This window comes from Oncorhynchus mykiss, chromosome 4 (genome assembly GCF_057628025.1).
Source record: "Oncorhynchus mykiss isolate SJ-2025 chromosome 4, ASM5762802v1, whole genome shotgun sequence".
In the NCBI taxonomy this organism is placed as follows: Eukaryota; Metazoa; Chordata; class Actinopteri; order Salmoniformes; family Salmonidae; genus Oncorhynchus; species Oncorhynchus mykiss.
The window spans coordinates 75168181-75190973 of record NC_143025.1 but is presented as its reverse complement, the minus strand read 5'-3'; the positions used below and the strand labels follow the sequence as shown (position 1 = coordinate 75190973).

The following is a 22793-nucleotide window of genomic DNA, read 5'->3' as shown; positions in this document are numbered from 1 at the left end:
ACCTACCTACAGCCATTTTTTCCTCACTTTCATCCTTGACTTTCATCCCTGATCAGAACGAAGGATGACCATTTTTTTCCTAAAGGATTGGTCTGATTGTTCTGGTCAGGATGGGTTTGGTTTGTGATGTCATGGTGAAATGACCATGACATCTGACCATTAAATCTCTATGACTGGGCAGAGTGTGAAGAAGGACGTTGTGGTGACATGATAGTCCTAACAAAGGCCCAGACAGACAGGACTCAGACAGGATGGGTTGTTACTGCAGATCCATTTACTCTAACAAAGACATCATAGAAGCCAATTCATGTTAGTATGCTCACAAAATCCAAAATAAACTAGAGGAAAATGGCTTTCCCCCTGCTTCTGTGTTACACATTGGGAAATTCAATTCCCTACTCTCCCTTGTAACAACATGACTGCATCTCTCACAAAAGAAGACATAAAGTGTACATAAACTATTATAAAGATTATTTGTGTGCATGTTGAAAGATTTTAATGGAGGATACGTGCTACAGTATCCAGGATTCTACAACTTCTACTGTATTCTGATTTATTTCACCTACAGCATCCAGGATTCTACAACTTCTACTGTATTCTGATTTATTTCACCTATAGCATCCAGGATTCTACAACTTCTACTGTATTCTGATTTATTTCACCTATAGCATCCAGGATTCTACAACTTCTGATTTATTTCACCTACAGCATCCAGGATTCTACAACATTCTGATTTATTTCACCTACAGCATCCAGGATTCTACAACATTCTGATTTATTTCACCTACAGCATCCAGGATTCTACAACTTCTACTGTATTCTGATTTATTTCACCTACAGCATCCAGGATTCTACAACTTCTACTGTATTCTGATTTATTTCACATACAGCATCCAGGATTCTACAACTTCTACTGTATTCTGATTTATTTCACCTACAGCATCCAGGATTCTACAACTTCTACTGTATTCTGATTTATTTCACATACAGCATCCAGGATTCTACAACTTCTACTGTATTCTGATTTATTTCACCTACAGCATCCAGGATTCTACAACTTCTACTGTATTCTGATTTATTTCACCTACAGCATCCAGGATTCTACAACATTCTGATTTATTTCACCTACAGCATCCAGGATTCTACAACATTCTGATTTATTTCACCTACAGCATCCAGGATTCTACAACTTCTACTGTATTCTGATTTATTTCACCTACAGCATCCAGGATTCTACAACTTCTACTGTATTCTGATTTATTTCACCTACAGCATCCAGGATTCTACAACTTCTGATTTATTTCACCTACAGTATCCAACAACTTTTTATTTGATTTTATTTATCCGTTATTTTACCAGGTAAGTTGACTGAGAATACATTCTCATTTGCAGCAACGACCTGGGGAGAGGAGGGGGATGAATGAGCCAATTGTAAACTGGGGATTATTAGGTGACCGTGATGGTTTGATGGCCAGATTGGGAATTTAGCCAGGACACCAGCATTAACACCCCTACTCTTACGATAAGTGCCATGGGATCTTTAATGACCTCAGAGAGTCAGGACACCCGTTTAACGTCCCATCCGAAAGACACCACCCTACACAGGGCAGTGTCCCCAATCACTGCCCTCGGGCATTGAGATATTTTTTAGACCAGAGGAAAGAGTGCCTCCTACTGGCCCTCCAACACCACTTCCAGCAGCATCTGGTCTCCCATCCAGGGACTGACCAGGACCAACCCTGCTTAACTTCAGAAGCAAGCCAGCAGTGGTATGCAGGGTGGTATGTATTCTACTGTATTCTGATTTATTTCAAATACAGTACCAGTCAAAGGTTTGGACATACCTACTCATTCAAGGGTTTCTCTTTATGTTTACTATTTTCTAAATTGTAGAATATTATTGAAGACATCAAAACTAAGAAATAACACATATGGAATCATGTAGTAACCAAAAAAGTGTTAAACAAATCAAAATATATTTTAGATTTTAGATTCTTTAAAGTAGCCACCCTTTGCCTTGATGACAGCTTTGCACACTCTTTGCATGCTCTTTAAAGAATTCTTGCGATATCAAAGGGATGTTTTGTGCACCCGGATACAGGTGTTATCTGAATTTCAGCACAACTGGATAGTTTTTGTGTTTTGTCGTATCCCCACAATATTCCCACAGCCTAAATAAATGTTTTTGGAACTTTTAAAGAACAGACAACGTTCTTGTAACATCAGTTGAATGCTTTTTTGCACCCTAAAAGAAACATTGTAGAATAATCAGCACAACTGGACAGTTTTGGGGTTTTGTGAACATATATTTTGTGATTTCCCCATGTTGTTCTCACTAGACTGTTCCCACAACCTAATGAAACATTCTGGGAACCTTTTAAAAAACATATTAAATGTGTTCTAGGAACATTCTGGGAACCTTTTAAAGAACATTAAATGTGTTCTAGGAACATTCTGGGAACCTTTTAAAGAACATTAAATGTGTTCTAGGAACATTCTGGCAACAACAGGCAAATATTTAATATAAACATTCTATAATCAGCACCTCAACTGGACAGTTTTGGGGTTTTGTGAACATATATTTTGTGAATTCCCCATGTTGTTCCCACTAGACTGTTCCCACAACCTAATGAAACAATCTGGGAACCTTTTAAAAAACATATTAAATGTGTTCTAGGAACATTCTGGAAACCTTTTAAAGAACATTAAATGTGTTCTAGGAACATTCTGGCAACAACAGGCAAATATTTAATATAAACATTCTATAATCAGCACCTCAACTGGACAGTTTTGTGTTAGGAGAACATTTTCTGCGACCTAACAAATGTTCAGGGTACTTTAACAGAATCAATTTTGGCTTGCTGGGAGTCCTCTGACCCCCACCGTATGGCTTGGCAATAGCCTGGACTGGAATGTCATTACCTAATTGGAACCAAGTGCAGCTCCGAGCAGAGCGGTCATAACTCCCATTGCCAAGCTCACAAAAGCCTCACGGTAACATGCTTCATAAGCCCACAGTGGGACACTCAGCAAACACACTGGTGTTTTCTACAGATATGCTAGACAGCTGGTGTTGATGGAGACCTCAGCAGAGTGTTTGAGAGTGAACACACTCTCAGAAGTGAGTGTGAGGGACTGTCACACACACATGAATATGTGGCTCCTCTAGGACTTGGGAGTTGAAACCCAGAGAGGGACATTGACAGAGTTACTGATCGGCACAGGCTTTGGCTATTGCCTTGATGACGGATGACATTCTTGACTAGCTTGATGCGTTGATGAGAGAAGTGACATAGGAACCTTGGGTTAAAGCTTCTATTTAACAACACAGAGGTGATGCTGATGACAGAAGACATGCCCTGACTAAGCGCTTTAGAGAGAGAGAGTGAGAGAGTGCGAGAGAGAGAGAGAGAGAGAGAGAGAGAGAGAGAGAGAGAGAGTGTGTGTGTGTGTGTGTGAGGCGGTATGTGTGTGTGCTCAGATAACAGAGATAAAAACACAGGTCAGAGATGAAAACATGAGGCAAATTTTAGACGCTCTGCTGAAGACATGATATATCTGCCCTATAATAAGAAAGGAGGAGAGGAGAATGGATGGAGAGATAGAGGAATAACTCCAATGTGATCCACATATAATTCATCGAGTCATCTGTTCTCTACGTGTTTTGCTATACTTAAAATAGACTAGCTTTCTTTTGAATAAACGTGTTCCTGTTATTCCATATGATTATAGTCCAACGTAAAGTCAGTAGAATTCATAGACACGTGGCTGTATTTATTTTTTACCCCTTTTTCTCCCCAATTTCAATTGTTGTAGTAGCTACTATCTTGTCTCATTGCTCCCGTACGGGCTCGGGAGAGACAAAGGTTGAATGTCATGCACAATCCAACCAGCCGTACTGCTTCTTAACACAACGCGCATCCAACCCAGAAGCCAGCCGCACCAATGTGTCGCTAGCGCCCGGCCCGCCACAGGAGTCGCTGGTGCGCGATGAGACAAGGAGATCCCTCCCGACCAATCCCTCCCTAACGACGCTAGGCCAATTGTGCGTCACCCCACGGACCTCCCAGTCGCAGCCGGTTACGACAGAGCCTGGGCGCGAACCCAGGGACTCTGATGGCACAGCTGGCGCTGCAGTACAGTGCCCTTAACCACTGCGCCACCCGGGAGGCCTTGGCTGTATTTTCAAAGATGCCCTTGAGAGATGTTAACAATGAAAAGTAGTTTACAGTATTTTATGTTTTAGATACAGTAAACATGGCTGTGTACATAGTATGCGTTTTTTCTCCTTCAAGTTGTAATGTCACCTGCACAAGTACAGTGAAATGCCTTTCTTGCAAACTCTAAACCCAACAATGCAGTAATCAATATCAATGTAGTACTAAAAATAACATAAGGTTGAACAAAAATACACGAGAAATACTGTTCAGGAGCCTGTTAGTGTCAGACTTGATGCACTGATACCTCTTGCCATGCAGAGGCAGAGAGAAAAATATATGGCTTGGGTGGCTGGAGTCTTTAACGCTTTTCCGGGCCTTCCTTTCACACCGCCTGATATAGAGGTCCTAGATGGCAGGGAGCCTGGCCCCAGTGATGGACCTTGTCTCCACCACCCTCTGTAGCACCATGCGATTGAGGGTGGTGCTGTTGCCATACCAAGCAGTGATGCAGCCAGTCAAGGTGCTCTCAATGGTGCAGCTGTATAACTTTTTGAGGACTTCAAGGCCCATGCCAAACCTTTTCAGCCTCCTGAGGGGAAAGAGGTGCTGTCGTGCCTCCATCACGACTGTGCGTGTGTGTGTGGATCGATTTAAGTCCTTAGTGATTTGGACACTGAGGAACTTGAGGCTCTCGACCCACTCCACCGTAGCCCTGTCGATGTGGATTGGGCACATAGGCTGTGACTTACTTAGAATGACATACAAATTAAACGAACAATTACTTATTAGTGCCTTTGAATTCATCAGTCTGTGGCTTCAGGCTGATGCGATGATGTCTGGAGAGGCCAGCAGCGGAGAATATCCTCTCCACACTTGCAGAGCCACTGGGTGTGCTAAACACCCTTTTGGCCACTTGCCAGGCTGGGCAGAGATGCAGAGTTGTTTTTAAAATGATCTTTCTATAGGTAGGCCGAAAGGTTTTTAAGCAAAATAACCCAATCAATACGGAAAGCTTCTTGAAAGTGGGAATATGCCAGGCAACTATGGACTATTGTAGAGACAATAGAACAAAAATGAACAAAACATTTGAGATCAGATTTTTTTTTTATACATCCTTAGTGTTTATACTTTGCTACAATGACACACTTAGTTATCTACCCACCTCGTTCCTTTCTGTTAGCATGTGCATGTAGTAAATACAACATTGTGCTTTCAGGATAAGTGTCTTTTCAGATTCCACTATGATTCTTTAGACACTACATCACCACACTCCCTCTCTTGCTGTTGGTCCTCATCTTTATAAGTCACCTTGATTTAGTGTGTTTTATCAGTTTCTTTATGAAAATATTTAGCTAACTCCATGACAGTAGCTAAAGCAAGGGGCCATAGCAGCACACAAGTAGACTACAAATGCATATTTGGCCGGGCATGCCCTGAGCTCGTGAAGTGAGCACTACTGGAGCGAAATTGAAGTGGGCGCTCCAGACTTTGGGAATCTCGGTCTGCGCTCCAGCCTTTGGGAATCTGGCTCTGCGCTCCAGCTTTTTGTGAATCTCGCTCTGCCTCCAGCCTCCAGCCTTTGGGAATCTCGCTCTGCGCTCCAGCCTTTGGGAATCTCGCTCTGCGCTCCAGCCTTTGGGAATCTCGCTCTGCGCTCCAGTCAAATGGAAAATATTGATACACATGGGACACTGTTGAGTGTTGAACAACCAAGGAGCGCTGCAGTTCTTGGCACAAACTGGTGCGCCTGGCACCTACTACCATACCCTGTTCAAAGGCACTGACATTTTTGTCTTTCCCATTCAGCCTCAGAATGGCGCACACACACATCCCATGTCTCAATTGGTCTTAGTATTTTATTAGGATCCCCATTAGCTGTTGTGAAAGCAGCAGCTACTCTTCCTGGGGTCCACACAAAACATAAAACATGACATGATACAGAACATTAACAAAGAAGAACAGCTCAAGGATAGAACTACATACAGTTGAAGTCGGAAGTTTACATACACTTAAGTTGAAGTCATTAAAACTCATTTTTCAATCACTCCACAAAATTCTTGTTAACAAACTATAGTTTTGGCAAGTCGGTTAGGACATCTACTTTGTGCGTGATGCAAGTAATTTTTCCAACAATTGTTGAGTGACAAATTATTTCACTTATAATTCACTGTATAACAATTCCAGTGTGTCAGAAGTTTACATACACTAAGTTGACTGTGCCTTTAAACAGCTTGGAAAATTCCAGAAAATTACGTCATGGCTTCAGAAGCTTCTGACAGGCTAATTGAAATAAATTTAGTCAATTGGTACCTGTGGATGTATTTCAAGGCCTATCTTCAAACTCAGTGCCTCGTTGCTTGACATCATGGGAAAATCACAAACTATCTAGGTCAAATAGGGGAGAGGCGTTGTGCCGTGAGGTGCTGCTTCATCTGTTTTTTTAAACTATGCTTGTTCTGGATTTGGGGACTGAGAAAAGACCCCTAGTGGCATGTCTGGTGGGGTAAGTGTGTGTGTCAGAGCCACCATCCCTAGAAGTTCAGCATCCCGGAGTCGCCTCTTCACTGTTGACGTTGAGACTGGTGTTTTGCAGGTACTATTTAATGAAGCTGCCAGATGAGGACTTGTGAGGCGTCTGTTTCTCCAACTAGACACTCTAATCTACTTGTCCTCTGGCTCAGTTGTGCACCAGTGCCTCCCACTCCTCTTTCTATTCTGGTTAGAGTCCGTTTGCTCTGTTTTGTGAAGGGAGTAGTAGACAGTGTTGTACGAGATCTTCAGTTTCTAGGTAATTTCTCGCATGGAATAGCCTTCATTTCTCAGATCAAGAATAGACTGATGAGTTTCAGAAGAAAGTTATTTGTTTCTGGCCATTATGAGCCTGTAATCGAACCCACAAATACTGATGCTCCAGATACTCAACTAGTCTAAAGAAGGCCAGTTTTATTGCTTCTTTAATCAGTACAACAGTTTTCAGCTGTGCTAACATAATTGCAAAAGGGTTTTCTAATGATCAATTAGCCTTTTAAAATGATACACATGGATTAGCTAACACAATGTGCCATTGGAACACAGGATTGATGGTTGCTGATAATGGGCCTCATTAGATAGATAGATATAGATAGATATTGTAGATATTCCATTAAAAATCAGCAGTCTCCAGCTACAGTAGTCATTTACAACATTAACAATGCCTACACTGTATTTCTCATCAATTTGATGTTATTTTAATGCACCAAAAATGTGCTTTTCTTTCAAAAACAAGGACATTCCTCAGTGACCCCAAACTTTTGAATGGTAGTGTATATGGTTGAATCATCAGCAGACATGGACACAGTCTTTGTTCAAGCAGGTCATTGGAAAAATAGAAAAGCGTAGAGGGCCTAGAGAGCTACCCTGCGGCACAAAACACCCTACATGTTTGACATTAGAGAGGCTTTGCTTAAAGAAAACACTCTGAGTTCTATTAGATAGATAGCTCTGAATCCACGATAATGGCAGAAGTATTCTCAGCAACATGTTATGGTCAATAATATCGATGCTGCACTGAAATCTAACAGTATAGCTCCCACAATCTTCTTATTATCAATATCTTACAACCAATCATCAGTCATTTGTGTCAGTGTTGAGTGTGCTTCTCTATAAGCATGCTGAAAGTCTGTTGTCAATTTGTTTACAGAGAAATAGCACATTTTTGTCTAACAGTTTGCTAAGAGCTGGCAGCTTTATCACTTTTGGGTGGAAAGAAAAGGTGTTCTTAATGTCTTGTATACTCAATGTACTGCGGGCGCACACACACACACACACACACACACACACACACACACACACACACACACACACACACACACACACACACACACACAAGCCTGAACAGATATGTAGCCTAGCGGTTAAGAGCGTTTGGCCAGTATTCCGAAAGGTCACTGGTTCGAATCCCAGAGCCAACTAGGTGAAAAGTCTGTTGATGTTGAGCAAGGCAGTTAACCCTAATTGCTCCTAATTGCTCCTGTAAGTTGCTCTGGATAAAATAATCTGCTGAATGTAACAAGAGGCCCACAAGAAAAAAGCAGTAACACATGTACATATGGAGTTGAGAAAAGACTGTCAAACAACCCCCGTGTGGGCGTTAATGTAATGAGGGATGGTGTTCACCGACTCTCTCTTCTCTTGCTCCACATACACGACTGGGGGATCATATACAGTCACATGATCGGTGGTGTGACGGAGCAGAAAGGCTGCAGCAGATGTTACAAAGGTTTCCTCACTTCCTCTGTAAATCTGGGGGTCCAGGCAGGACATGCCGAACGTGACGGCTGATGATGTCATCCATCCTTCACCGGTTGGTAGTGTGGGGCGGTGGAGCTGTGCCCTGGCCTGGCACAGACCAGTGGATAGTTAGTTATACAGAGCTGTGCTGTTGAAACAAAGCACAGGGCTTTCTGCTGTTGGCACAGTAATAGGGAGCTGAAGCTTTGAATACAGCACCCAGGCTCTACACTGGAATCTCTGTCTTTTCATTAACGGATTCCATTCTGTTCGAAATCCCATCACTGTGCATACCATACAACGCGAAGGGATTGACGTGTGTGTGTGTGCATCCATGTGTGTGTGTGTGTGTGTGTGTGTGTGTGTGTGTGTGTGTGTGTGTAGCTGCTCTGCTGATGGTATGACTGCATGACGGAGGGGATAGGCAGAACAAAGAGGCTCACAGGGTTAGGATCAGCCATTGCAGGGCACATTGTAGAGACAGGGAAGTGTTGGCTTTGTAAAGCTAATGCTAAGCGGATCCTCTGCAGAGCTCACAACTGGCCCGTCCACATCTATTAGGTAGACACATCCACAACACACTGACTGAGAGGCAGACAGGCAGGCCATGAGTCTCCATTTGTTTCATCCACAACAAAGTCTACTTTAAACAAGTCAACAAGTCCCAAATGTCCACCAGCCCTGAGAGAGAAGTGGTCTCTAGTCTACACGAGCTGACGTGTCTCATGAGAATTGGGCTCAGAGGTCTATCTCTATAGCAACGCTTTGACAGACTACTAGAGAATAAAGACAACAAAGTAGAGAATAAAGAGGAGAAAAACAGAGAGAAAGAGATGGGGAGGGGGAGAGAGTCTAGGGGAGAAAGACAGTCTGTCTGACTGGCAGAGACAGCTACTACAGCGAGAGAGAGAAAGAGAGAGAGAAAGAGAGTGAGAAAGAGAGAGAGGGCTTTGACGGCTGAAACTCCATTAATTACCTCCCAGGCAGAGAAGACCAGAACAGAACAGAGGAGCCCTTCCTTCACATCACTGTGCCAACTCACTACAATCTACCTCCAGACCCCCCTCGGGCCATGGGTAGCTCCATCCCGGTGCCAACAATATACCTCCCCCTCTGCCTGTAGGTAGCTGATTTAGCCTGTCAGTTGTTCCTGTGAGCTTCCACTGTCTCCCCTCGATGAGAACTCCCAGCTAAAGAGCTCAAATCAAGCCTGTTTGTTCAGCTCTATTTCTGTCTATGTCTCTGTCTATTTCTTTGTTCTGAAGGCTCTTTGTCCATGGATTCAGATATCCTTCATACAGAACATTACACACTGGGTCTGGGTCTGGGACTGGGACTGGGTCTGGGTCTGTACAATACAATAAAGCAGGCCTGCTCGGGGATCTACCTTGGGAAGTTTTTGGCTCCATACCTCCTTCCCTCCTGTATCGCTCCTTCCCCTCTTTCCCCTCCCTCCCTCCGCTCCCTTGTTTCTTGTCAGCTGACCGCTGTTCCAGATGCCGGCTCCAGAGATCCGGACAGGAAGAGAAACAGAGGGAGAGAGAGAAAGAGAGAGAGAGAGAAAGAGAGGGAGAGAGAGAAAGAGAGGTGGAGAGAGAAAGAGAGAGAGAGAGAAAGAGAAAGAGAGGGAGAGAGAGAAAGAGAGGGAGAGAGAGAAAGAGAGGGAGAGAGAGAAAGAGAGGTGGAGAGAGAAAGAGAGAGAGAGATAGAGAAAGAGAGATAGAGAAGAGAGAGACAGAGAGGGAGAGGGAGAAAGGGAGAGAGAATATAGAGCTCCACACTCCCTCAGCAAAACAGCTATTTGTCAAATTCCCTCACCTCCAAACACACACTCACACACACACTGAACAATGGCACTCCTCTAGTGAACAAGGACAGACCGTGTCTATGTGTGTGTATGCTTATTTGAGTGTGTTTCTATGTTGTGTGTGTGTATGTTTCTCACTCTGTGTGTGTGTGTGTGCATTGGTGTCAGTGTGGTGGTGTTGTGTGAGTGTGTGTGTTTCTAGAGATGTGTGTGTGTGTGTGTGTGTTTGTGCTTGTCCGGAAGAAGAGGAGATCAATAAACAGCCGCGAGGCTCAGATTCAGTGCTGATATGTAGCACAATTCTTTATTTGGGTCTTTGCTGGGAGCAAGGCTTTGTTCTCACTCAATGGAAAAGGAAATCAATAGAGGCTTCAGAGGCTGATGATAAATAGTAATGGATCCTGATCCCTTCATCCATCCCTCTCTCTCTTCATCCCTCTCTCTCTATCTGTCTGTCTGGTTCCAGAGAAGACATGTGAGGCACCACTCACCCTGTCATGTACTGGAGAACGAAGGAGTAAAGGACTAATTATGGCTAATGGAGGCAGACACACACACGTATAGATACACACACACACACATAGATGCACATACACACACATGTATAGATGCACACACACACACACACTTATTGACACACACACACACACACACATATAGATGCACATACACACACATGTATAGATGCACACACACACACACACACACACACACACACACACACACACACACACACACACACACACACACACACACACACACACACACACACACACACACACACACACACACACACACACACAGGAAGGCAGGCAGGGACCAGGAGACGCACACACGCACAAGCAAACATACACACACACACAGCGCATGGAGCAGTGCAGTGAGAATCAGCTAGCATCGTGACTCAGCAGCATCAGTCAGTCAATCAGAAAGCGGAGGAGGGCTGGCATGCTTCAGTTAAAATACCAGCTCAGCCAACAATAATCTCATTCCAACTCAGATACACTCACCATGAAACGCCTTATGTATGTCTGAAGCAAAAATGTCTCTACATGTCTCAATGTGACAACACAAGACCTCATAGTAACTTAACTCCTCTGATGAGTTCTCTTTCACTTTGTTCACAACTCTTAAATTATATTATTTCTCCATCCAAAGCATTTATCTTTGACAATACAAATACATGAAACAAGATACGATTTCCCCTGAAATTAAATGAAAGAAAGACCAAAACAGGATACAAGTACTCACCACTATAATAGAGCCGCGGACAGTCTAACAGAGCCACGAACTGTCCAAGTGTTTCAGAGGAAATGATCTGTAACTGTCCTGCTAACTGTGTGTACCTCTTTCAGAGTATGAGGAACAAGTAGAGTACAGTAGACTAGGCTAGCTACATGCTAGGCTAGGCTAATTATTCCTTTAACTCAGCCACTCTCTCCCTTTCTCTGTATCTTTACCCCCACTGTCTGTTTATCTTTTCCTCTCTCTCTCTCTCTCTCTCTCTCGTTCTCTCTCTCTCTCTCTCTCATTCTCTCCCTCTCTCTCTCTCTCTCTCTCTCTCTCTCCCTCTCCCTCTTTCTCTCACAGCTTAAAGCCCAGAGTGGGACGTCCCCTCTCTTCTCTTCTCCTCTCCTCTCCTCTCTTCGAGGTCCGGTCCAGTAAGTGTGACTAGTGTTTTCCTGTTGTAACACAGAAAGAGAGGGCCCCACCTAGAAACTAAAAACTGATCTAGGGCCAGCTCCTCCCACAGCCCAGCTGGCTGCTGTGTGCTAGGAACTGACTGGGGCAGCCTGCCACAAACTCATATTGAGTCCTTTGTCTGTCATGGAATCACAACCAAATTACAGGGCTCTTCAAGTTCTTGCTTCCAACTATCCAACTCTCTCTCTCGTTAATTTTCTCCCTCTCCTTCTCCCTCTCTCTCTCTTACTCCCTCTCTCCTTTGGCGTTCATTTTTAATAAGGCGCTCATTTTTAAATAGCCCAGATTCAGCTAAAAGCAACACTCATTTAAATGAGACACTCAGTGAGATTAAGGTTTGAATGAGTCACTCAGGGAGATTAAGGTTTGAATGAGTCACTCAGGGAGGTTAAGGTTTGAATGAGTCATTCAGTGAGGTTAAGGTTTGAATGAGTCATTCAGTGAGATTAAGGTTTGAATGAGTCACTCAGGGAGGTTAAGGTTTGAATGAGTCACTCAGGGAGGTTAAGGTTTGAATGAGTCATTCAGTGAGGTTAAGGTTTGAATGAGTCATTCAGTGAGATTAAGGTTTGAATGAGTCACTCAGGGAGGTTAAGGTTTGAATGAGTCATTCAGTGAGGTTAAGGTTTGAATGAGTCATTCAGTGAGGTTAAGGTTTGAATGAGTCACTCAGGGAGGTTAAGGTTTGAATGAGTCACTCAGGGAGGTTAAGGTTTGAATGAGTCACTCAGGGAGGTTAAGGTTTGAATGAGTCACTCAGGGAGGTTAAGGTTTGAATGAGTCACTCAGTGAGGTTAAGATTTGAATGAGTCACTCAGGGAGGTTAAGGTTTGAATGAGTCACTCAGGGAGGTTAAGGTTTGAATGAGTCACTCAGGGAGGTTAAGGTTTGAAAGAGTCACTCAGTGAGGTTAAGGTTTGAATGAGTCACTCAGTGAGGTTAAGATTTGAAAGAGTCACTCAGTGAGGTTAAGATTTGTTAAATTGGGAGAAGAATAAAAATAAGAAAAAACATTATCCCGTTTTGGAATGATAGAGGGCCTGATGACCCCTTGGGGCCATGGGAGAGAGGGAACAGAGAAAGACAGACAACGAGAGGGAGGGGGGAAGGAGACAGAGGGCAAGGGAGGTCAGACAAAGAGTTAAAACAGGACCTGGAAGTCCCCCCTGTTCTTCTTATGAACCCCCTGGGAGGGAAGGGGCTCCCAGCATCACGCAGACTCACTGACAGTCCTAAGCACCCACAATCCACCACAGCAGTGAGGTCACATGGGATGATTATAGAGACTAGAACTACAGCAGTGAAGTCATATGGCACAGTTATGGAGTTTATAACCAGAGCAGTGATGTCATATAGGACAGTTGTGAACACACACCACAACTCTACATAGACACACACCACAACTCTACATAGATACACACCACAACTCTACATTGACACACACCACAACTCTACATAGACACACACCACAACTCTACATAGACACACACCACAACTCTACATAGACTAACACCACACCTCTACTGCTCCATCCTGTTTGGACCTGCTGTCACAACATTTCCAAACGGTCAATATGCTGGAAGGAGCTCTAACGGCAAACATTTAACAAAGAAGCACACACACACACACACACACACACACACACACACACACACACACACACACACACACACACACACTACTGTGGGTAACATATTTGGATTAAGTGGTTGGAAAACAGCATACCCTGTGTGTATGTAAAGCAGATTTAGGACCAGTCAGAACTTTGGTCTATTTGATTAATAACCTTATGAGGCTATTTCTGATACACTCACACAACCACCCCCAAAACCTCCTCCCAATCGCTCCCAACCTCCCCTCACATGAAGCAGGAATAATCATGATGGCAGTGGTCTTTAGATTCACACATACCTCTATCAAAAATAATGAAAGCCTGTCTATCCAGACTCTAATCCAGGAACAGGATATCAATTCAGATGAACTTGAGGTCAAACACACTGATAGGACCTTAATAATAATACACAGTCTGGACTACGATGGTCCCCACACAGGCAGACAAATAAAACATCTCATTATATCCAGCTTCTCTTCTAAAAATTCTAAATGTTGGCCTGAGACTTCAAAGAATAAACAGAGATAAATACCAGATAACTACTCTTGCTTGACTTGGTCTGCTTGTTTGAATAGATCAGAGGTCACAGACATGGATTAAGAACTGAGTGAACAGAAGAGTACAACACTGAAATGACCATTCATCAGAGTATAGCGGAGGAAAAACAGTGACTGGAGCTAACACTACTACCACTAATGCACGTAGAGAATTTAGTGCTAAGCTGTTCAAACCCTATTGCTTTTAAATGAGCACCAAATTGCTAGAACTCTGGGAGATACATGTAATGTATTTTTTAAGCATGATTCTGTCTCTCTCTCTCACTCTGTGTGTGTATGCGTATGTGTGTGCGAGAGAAAGAGAGAGTGTGTTTGTGTGTGTGTGTGTGTGACTCTGACCTCATATGGGGAATTGAGAGCCACTAGCCTAATTAAAAACCAAATCAGCTTTCATTTTGGTGCCAAATTGTGACACACCACACTTTCCCTGCCAGGCAACACACTTCTGCATAAAGATAAGACTATGTTATCTATGAAGAAATAGGATTCTCTAAATCAAATTAGGGACCTGTTATTCCGAGTATTTAATCCTAAAAAAAAATCTTAATCATCCACTCTCTCTCTTCCATAATAGTAGGACTTTAGGTTGGGTTTGACCAGAAACTGCTATAGACACTAATGTCACAAACCCATCAGGTACTCCACTCAGTCATTCAACAGATTGGAAATAGAGCACTTGGTTATTTTTAGCACAGAGCACCATACAATCCTCCTGAGGCTAACGATCAGCCAGGGCAGACAAATTAAAACTGATCAACACAAGTACAACTTTCATCAACTAATCTCTCTCTAGCCATCTATGGAGAAGCAGCGACAGACAAAGGAGTGTCTGCCTGCCTGTCTGTCTGTCTGTCTGTCTGTCTGTGTGTGTGTGTGTGTGAGTGAGTGTTTGATTACCCTCATTGAGTGATGAGACACTTCACATAAGGAGGCTGCAAGTCCAGCTAGCAGACAGGCAGGCAGGCAGTGAGGCACTGAGGCAGACAAGCATCTAGGCACTGAGGCACTGAGGCAGACAAGCATGTAGGCAGTGAGGCAGACAGGTAGACAGGCAGTGGTAGCTAGTTGCTAGAGTAGAGATCTCTCCAGAGTCTATGGGGCCAACATGCTGTCCAGACTGGCCAGTTACCAGAGACTGGTACTGAATACTGATCATTACCACGGAGGCTGACTACCACACACACACACACACACACACACACACACACACACACACACACACACACACACACACACACACACACACACACACACACACACACACACACACACACACACACACACACATGGTGAGACAGAGACAGGGCTACCCACACCATCTGTTAACTAGGATGGAAAATGAGCAGAGAGAGAGCGCGAGAGAGAAATAAAGAGAGGGGGAGAGGATGTAGGGATGGAGAGAGAGAGAAAAAGAGAGAGAGAGATACAGTGTTTTAATTGAGGAAGGAAGGGATGGAAGGGTGAGGGTTAGTGGAAGAGTGGAACACATACACATTCACATACACATACACATACACATACACATACACATACACATACACAAACACATACACAAACACATACACAAACACTTACACATACACATACACATACACAAACACAAACACAAACACATACACATACACATATACACAAACATATACACAAACATATACACAAACATATACACAAACATATACACAAACACCTACACAAACACATACACAAACATATACACAAACACATACACATACACATACACAAACACATACACAAACATATACACATACACAAACACATACACAAACACATACACATACACAAACACATACACAAACATATACACAAACACATACACAAACACATACACAAACACATACACAAACACATACACAAACATATACACAAACACATACACATACACATACACAAACACATACACAAACACATACACATACACATACACAAACATATACACAAACACATACACAAACATATACACAAACACATACACAAACATATACACAAACACATACACAAACATATACACAAACACATACACAAACACATACACAAACACATACACAAACATATACACAAACACATACACATACACATAAACACAAACACAAACACAAACACATACACATACACATACACATACACATACATATACATATACACATACACAAACACATACACAAACACATACACATACACAAACACATACACAAACACATACACAAACACAAACACAAACTAGAGGTCGACCGATTATGATTTTTAACGCTGATACCGATACCGATTATTGGAGGACCAAAAAAAGCCGATACCGATTAATCAGACATTTTATTTATTTATTTGTAATAATGACAATTACAACAATACAGAATGAACACTTATTTTAACTTAATATAATACATCAATAAAATCAATTTAGCCTCAAATAAATAATGAAACATGTTCAATTTGGTTTAAATAATGCAAAAACAAAGTGTTGGAGAAGAAAGTAAAAGTGCAATATGTGCCATGTAAGAAAGCTAACGTTTAAGTTCCTTGCTCAGAACATGAGAACATATGAAAGCTGGTGGTTCCTTTTAACATGAGTCTTCAATATTCCCAGGTAAGAAGTTTTAGGTTATAGGACTATTTCTCTCTATCCGATTTGTATTTCATATACCTTTGACATGTTCTTATAGGCACTTTAGTATTGCCAGTGTAACAGTATAGCTTCAGTCCCTCTCCTAGCTCCTACCTGGGCTCGAACCAGGAACACATCGACAACAGCCACCCTCGAAGCAAAGTTACCCATGCAGAGCAAGGGGAACAACTACTCCAAGTCTCAGAGCGAGTGACATTTGAAATGCTATTAGCGCGCACCCAGCTAACTAGCTAGCCATTTCACATCGGTTACACCAGCCTAATCTCGGGAGTTGTTAGGCTTGAAGTCATAAACAGCGCAATGCTTGAAGCATTGCGAAGAGCTGCTGGCAAAATGCACGAAAGTGCTGTTTGAATGAATGCTTACGAGCTTGCTGGTGCCTACCATCGCTCAGTCAGACTGCTCTATCAAATATCAAATCATATACTTAATTATAACATAATAACACACAGAAATACGAGCCTTAGGTTATTAAGATGGTCGAATCTGGAAACTATAATCTCGAAAACAAAACGTTTATTCTTTCAGCGAAATACGGAACCGTTCCGTATTTCATCTAACGGATGGCATCCATAAGTCTAAATATGCCTGTTACATTGCACAACCTTCAATGTTATGTCATAATTATGTAAACTTCTGGCAAATTAGTTCGCAACGAGCCAGGAGGCCCAAACTGTTGCATATACCCTGACTCTGCGTGCAATGAACGCAAGAGAAGTGACACAATTTCCCTAGTTAATATTGCCTGCTAACCTGGATTTATTTTCGCTAAATATGCAGGTTTAAAAGTATATACTTCTGTGTATTGATTTTAAGAAAGGCATTGATGTTTATGGTTAGGTACAGTCGTGCAACGATTGTGCTTTTTTCACAAATGCGCTTTTGTTAAATCATCCCCCGTTTGGCGAAGTTGGCTGTCTTTGTTAGGAAGAAATAGTCTTCACATAGTTCGCAATGAGCCAGGCGGCCCAAACTGTTACATATACCCTGACTCTGTTGCAAGAGAAGTGACACCATTTCCCTAGTTAAAAGAAATTCATGTTAGCAGGCAATATTAACTAAATATGCAGGTTTAAAAATATATACTTGAGTATTGATTTTAAGAAAGGCATTGATGTTTATGGTTAGGTACAAGTTGGAGCAACGACTGTCCTTTTTCGCATCGATTATATGCAACGCAGGACACGCTAGATAAACTAGTAATATCATCAACCATGTGTAGTTAACTAGTGATTATGATTGATTGTTTTTTATATGATACGTTTAATGCTAACTAGCAACTTACCTTGGCTTCTTACTGCATTCGCGTAACAGGCAGTCTCCTCGTGGAGTGCAATGTAAAGCAGGTGGTTAGAGCGTTGGACTAGTTAACCGTAAGGTTGCAAGATTGAATCCTTGAGCTGACAAGGTAAAAATCTGTCGTTCTGCCCCTGAAGAAGGAAGTTAACCCACCATTCCCAGGCTGTCATTGAAAATAACAATGTATTCTTAACTGACTTGCCTAGTTAAATAAAGGTGTAAAAAAATGTATTTAAAAAATCGGCCAAATCGGTGTCAAAGGGCCGATTTCAAGTTTTCATAACAATTGGAAATTGGCCCTAATTAATCGGCCATTCCGATTAATCGGTCGACCTCTAACACAAACCACGCACGCACGCACTCACGCACGCACACACACACACACACACACACACACACACACACACACACACACACACACACACACACACACACACACACACACACACACACACACATACAGTCGTGGCCAAAAGTTTTGAGAATGACACAAATATTAATTTTCACAAAGTCTGCTGCCTCAGTGTCTTAATTACATTGTATAATTACATGCATTTCATAAGTGTCAAAGGCTTTTATTTACAATTATTTGAAGTTCATGCAAAGAGTCAATATTTGCAGTGTTGACCCTTCTTTTTCAAGACCTTTGCAATCCTCCCCTGGCATGCTGTCAATTAACTTCTGGGCCATATCCTGACTGATGGCAGCCCATTCTTGCATAATTAATACTTGGAGTTTGTCAGAATTTGTGGGTTTTTGTTTGTCCACCCGCCTCTTGAGGATTGACCACAAGTTTTCAATGGGATTAAGGTCTGGGCAGTTTCCTGGCCATGGACCCAACATATTGATGTTTTGTTCCCCGAGCCACTTAGTTATCACTTTTGCCTTATGACAAGGTACTCCATCATGCTGGAAAAGTCATTGTTCGTCACCTAATTGTTTCTGGATGTTTGAGAGAAGTTTCTCTCGAAGGATGTGTTGGTACTATTCTTTATTCATGGCTGTGTTCTTAGGCAAAATTGTGAGTGAGCTGAGAATCAACCCCACACATGAATGGTCTCAGGATGCTCTACTGTTGGCATGACACAGGACTGATGGTAGTGCTCACCTTGTTTTCTCCAGACAAGCTTTTTTCCGGATGCCCCAAAAAATCGGAAAGGGGATTCATCAGAGAAAATGACTTTACCCCAGTCCTCAGCAGTCCAATCCCTGTAGCTTTTGCAGAATATCAGTCTGTCCCTGATGTTTTTCCTGAAGAGAAGTGTCTCCTTTGCTGCCCTTCTTGACACCAGGCCATCCTCCAAAAGCCTTAGCTTCACTGTGCGTGCAGATGCACTCACACCTGCCTGCTGCCATTCCTGAGCAAGCTCTGTACTGGTGGTGCCCCGATCCCGCAGCTGAATCAACTTTAGGAGACGGTCCTGGCGCTTGCTGGACTTTCTTGGGCACCCTGAAGCCTTCTTCACAACAACTGAACCACTCTACTTGAAGTTCTTGATGATCCGATAAATGGTTGATTTAGGTGCAATCTTACTGGCAGCAATATCCTTGACTGTGAAGCCCTTTTTGTGCAAAGCAATGATGACGGCACGTGTTTCCTTGCAGGTAACCATGATGGACAAAGGAAGAACAATGATTCCAAGCACCACCCTCTTTTTGAAGCTTCCAGTCTGTTATTCAAACTCAATCAGCATGTCGTCTGGTCCTTTTGTGGCAGGGCTGAAATGCAGTGGAAATGTTTTTTGAGGATTCAGTTCATTTGCATGGCAAAGAGGGACTTTGAAATGAATTGCAATTCATCTGATCACTCTTCGTAACATTCTGGAGTATATGCAAATTGCCATCATACAAACTGAGGCAGCAGACTTTCTGAAAATTAATATTTGTGTCATTCTCAAAACTTTTGGCCACAACTGTAGACACATACACATTCTTCAGAGCATCAAATTATATCTATAAAGCTTTACTGTGCCTAAAAGTGTCCAAAGCGTTCATAAATGATAAACAAGTAGTCGTTAAACCATTACCAGGAACATCATATCTAAAGCAATTTATATGCAAATGTCTGACAAGTGGCAGAGCACAAGGGAATTGGAGAAGAATTAGAGCATGTTCATTGACTCTGACTGACCTCCTTCACTAATATAGACTCTCAGTAATAAGCTACCTTACACGCACGCACGCACGCACGCACGCACGCACACACACACACACACACACACACACACACACACACACACACACACACACACACACACACACACACACACACACACACACACACACACACACACACACACACACACACACACACACACACACACACACAGGTGAGGTTATCCCAGTCCTAACATCAGGGCAGAAGCTGGCCAACACTAGATGGCAGCAGAGCGTTGGTCTCCAACACACAGTCCTGTAGGACTGCTGCCTGTGCCTGGGAGTATTGGATCATTATAATGGGGGAGAACACACACCACAGAGAAAAACAGGCATCCACACCAGACCACAGAATAACCTAAAGATGCACAGTATATATTTAAATCCCAACAGGGTTTGTTATTTGCCTATAGTTCACATAGTCAGATACTGTACTTCAAAACCACACAGAGAAACTCCCTAAAAGCAAAGGCACATGGGAAATGAAAGAGCATTTTTGCCCAATTAACGTAATATTACAGTCATTAGTAAAGGATAAGGAAAAGAAAGGATAAGGATAAGGATAAGAAAGGATGAGGATAAGAAAGGATAAGGTTAAGAAAGGATAAGGATAAGGATAAGAAAGGATAAGGATAAAAAAGGATAAGGATAAGAAAGGATAAGGATAAGGATAAGAAAGGATGAGGATAAGAAAGGATAAGGATAAGGATAAGAAGGAATAATGATAATGATAAGAAAGGATAAGGATAAGAAATGATAAGGACAAGAAATTATAAGCCTAAAGCATTAGTTTTTTGATCAGATGTGGCTTCAATGAGCTCCAATAGAGGAACCATGTTCATGTTATGGTTCTACAATACATGGTCATCATCAGCTCCCAAGTACTACTGCAAGTAGCTTCTCCTCCTCATCCTCCTCCTATCATGGCTGCCTATACAAACATGGTGTGAGAGAACATCACTTGTGAGGTTCAGTCCGGCAGGCTATCTTAAAGAGAGGAAAGTCATTACAACACGCTGTTGTGTGTCAGTCTGGACAGGGCTCTAGTCTACCATGCCTGGCCCAGACACGCAGGATCCTCCCAATTTAAACCCACAGAAATGTCCTGAGAAACACACACACACAAGGTATCATGATAGTCTGCACAGACATAGAATAAGAGAGACAACTATGCTTACACATGAGGTTGTTTGTTGGGGTTTGAGTGCCTGAATCTGACCTCATCACTGTACAGATGTAGGATATTCATTTAATCACTATTTTGTTGCTGAGAATATTCCTGCAAAGCAGTTTTAAAAAGTATTCTTAAGTTTGTAATTTCCACTTCGAAATTACAGATTTGATTTGCCCAAATGAAAAATGTATCAACCCCTACAAAAATGTCCATTAATTATAATCCACATAATAATTAACATTTCCTGTTGCTGCAGGATTATTTTCACACTGTAGCAAATTGTCTCAAATTAAGATTATACATCTGTATAGGTCTAAACCTTGCTCTGTGGGCATCAATTTGAAGATCCTTCTATGTGGATTCAAATGTGAGGATTTACATACAATTATCCTCCCCTTCCCTTCCCAGACCTCAGTCACAGGAGCTGGAGTGACATGTCATTAGATCAGTCACAGAAACAGGGGATTATGGGACATTGTCCTCTATCAGAGCTTTAACCCAACAAACGATACCCTCTCCTCCAGTTTTAAAGTATTTTGCAAGACCAAGGAGCATCAATGGAAAATAATATTTTTCCCATTTCAGTTCTGGCCTTCTGAACCGTGAAAGATAGTGGCAGCTGATTATCTCTGTGACGAGTGTGTAAACAGGGTTTTAAGATAGAGAGCAGAGAGAAAGGGCTGTCATGAGAAAGCCATGAGAATATGAGTGGTGGAGAGGTGGTGAGGTGTAAATGAGACAATCAGTCTCCAACTTCCTAACTCTGTGAAAATAGCTTCTCTCTCATCCTCAACTGCCCTACTGCTGTGTTCTGTGGTGTCCTGTGCATCTGAGCCCTTCTTTGTGGTAGAAGATATCAAATCACAGGTTTTGGGCGAGAAAAGCGTCTCCAGGGTCTGCCCAGGCCAGGGTAGAGGGTCCCAGAGCGGAAGATTGCCTGTGATTACTGCCTCTGTTCTGTCAGACTCAGCTCCATTTCTCAGGGATCGTCTGGCCAGCCCTGCTGGAACCCTCCAAGGCTCTATTCATTTAGTGGGGAGAAGTACAGTAGCACAAAGCACTGGGGAGGGAAACCACACATTTAGACTAGTTCACCTTGACATTGCCTGTAGGTTACATCATTTCACACTAAACCAAGAGATTACAATGACATACCCATCTGAAGCAAGCCTCTCTGCTAGAAATACCCCACACAGGGTGAAAGGGAGATAGCTAGAGAGAGTGAGAGAGAGAGGGAGAGAGAAAGAAAGAAAGAAAGAAAGAAAGAAAGAAAGAAAGAAAGAAAGAAAGAAAGGGAACTGCAGAGTGGTTACTAACTGGCACAGCCACAAAGTAATAAAAAAAAAACCTAACCTTAACCACACTGCTCACCCTAATGCCTAACCTTAAATTAAGACCAAAAAGCGATTTCTT

General features: G+C 42.5%; 1 protein-coding gene across 12 annotated transcripts in view; it reads right to left on the bottom strand.

Moving 5' to 3' along the window:
- Positions 1 to 22793, bottom strand: part of sash1a (SAM and SH3 domain containing 1a) — a 290257-nt gene that overhangs the window by 120945 nt on the left and 146519 nt on the right. For 3 of the 12 annotated variants that reach the window (XM_021600732.3, XM_090233015.1, XM_090233032.1), the window contains exon 1: positions 11488 to 11940. The exons of 7 other annotated variants lie outside the window; for them this stretch is intronic. The gene's annotated coding sequence lies outside the window, so the exon portion shown is untranslated. Of the gene's footprint in view, positions 1 to 11487; positions 11997 to 22793 lie in introns of those variants that run through there. 2 more of the 12 variants (XM_090233021.1, XM_090233023.1) reach the window with 2 other exon arrangements.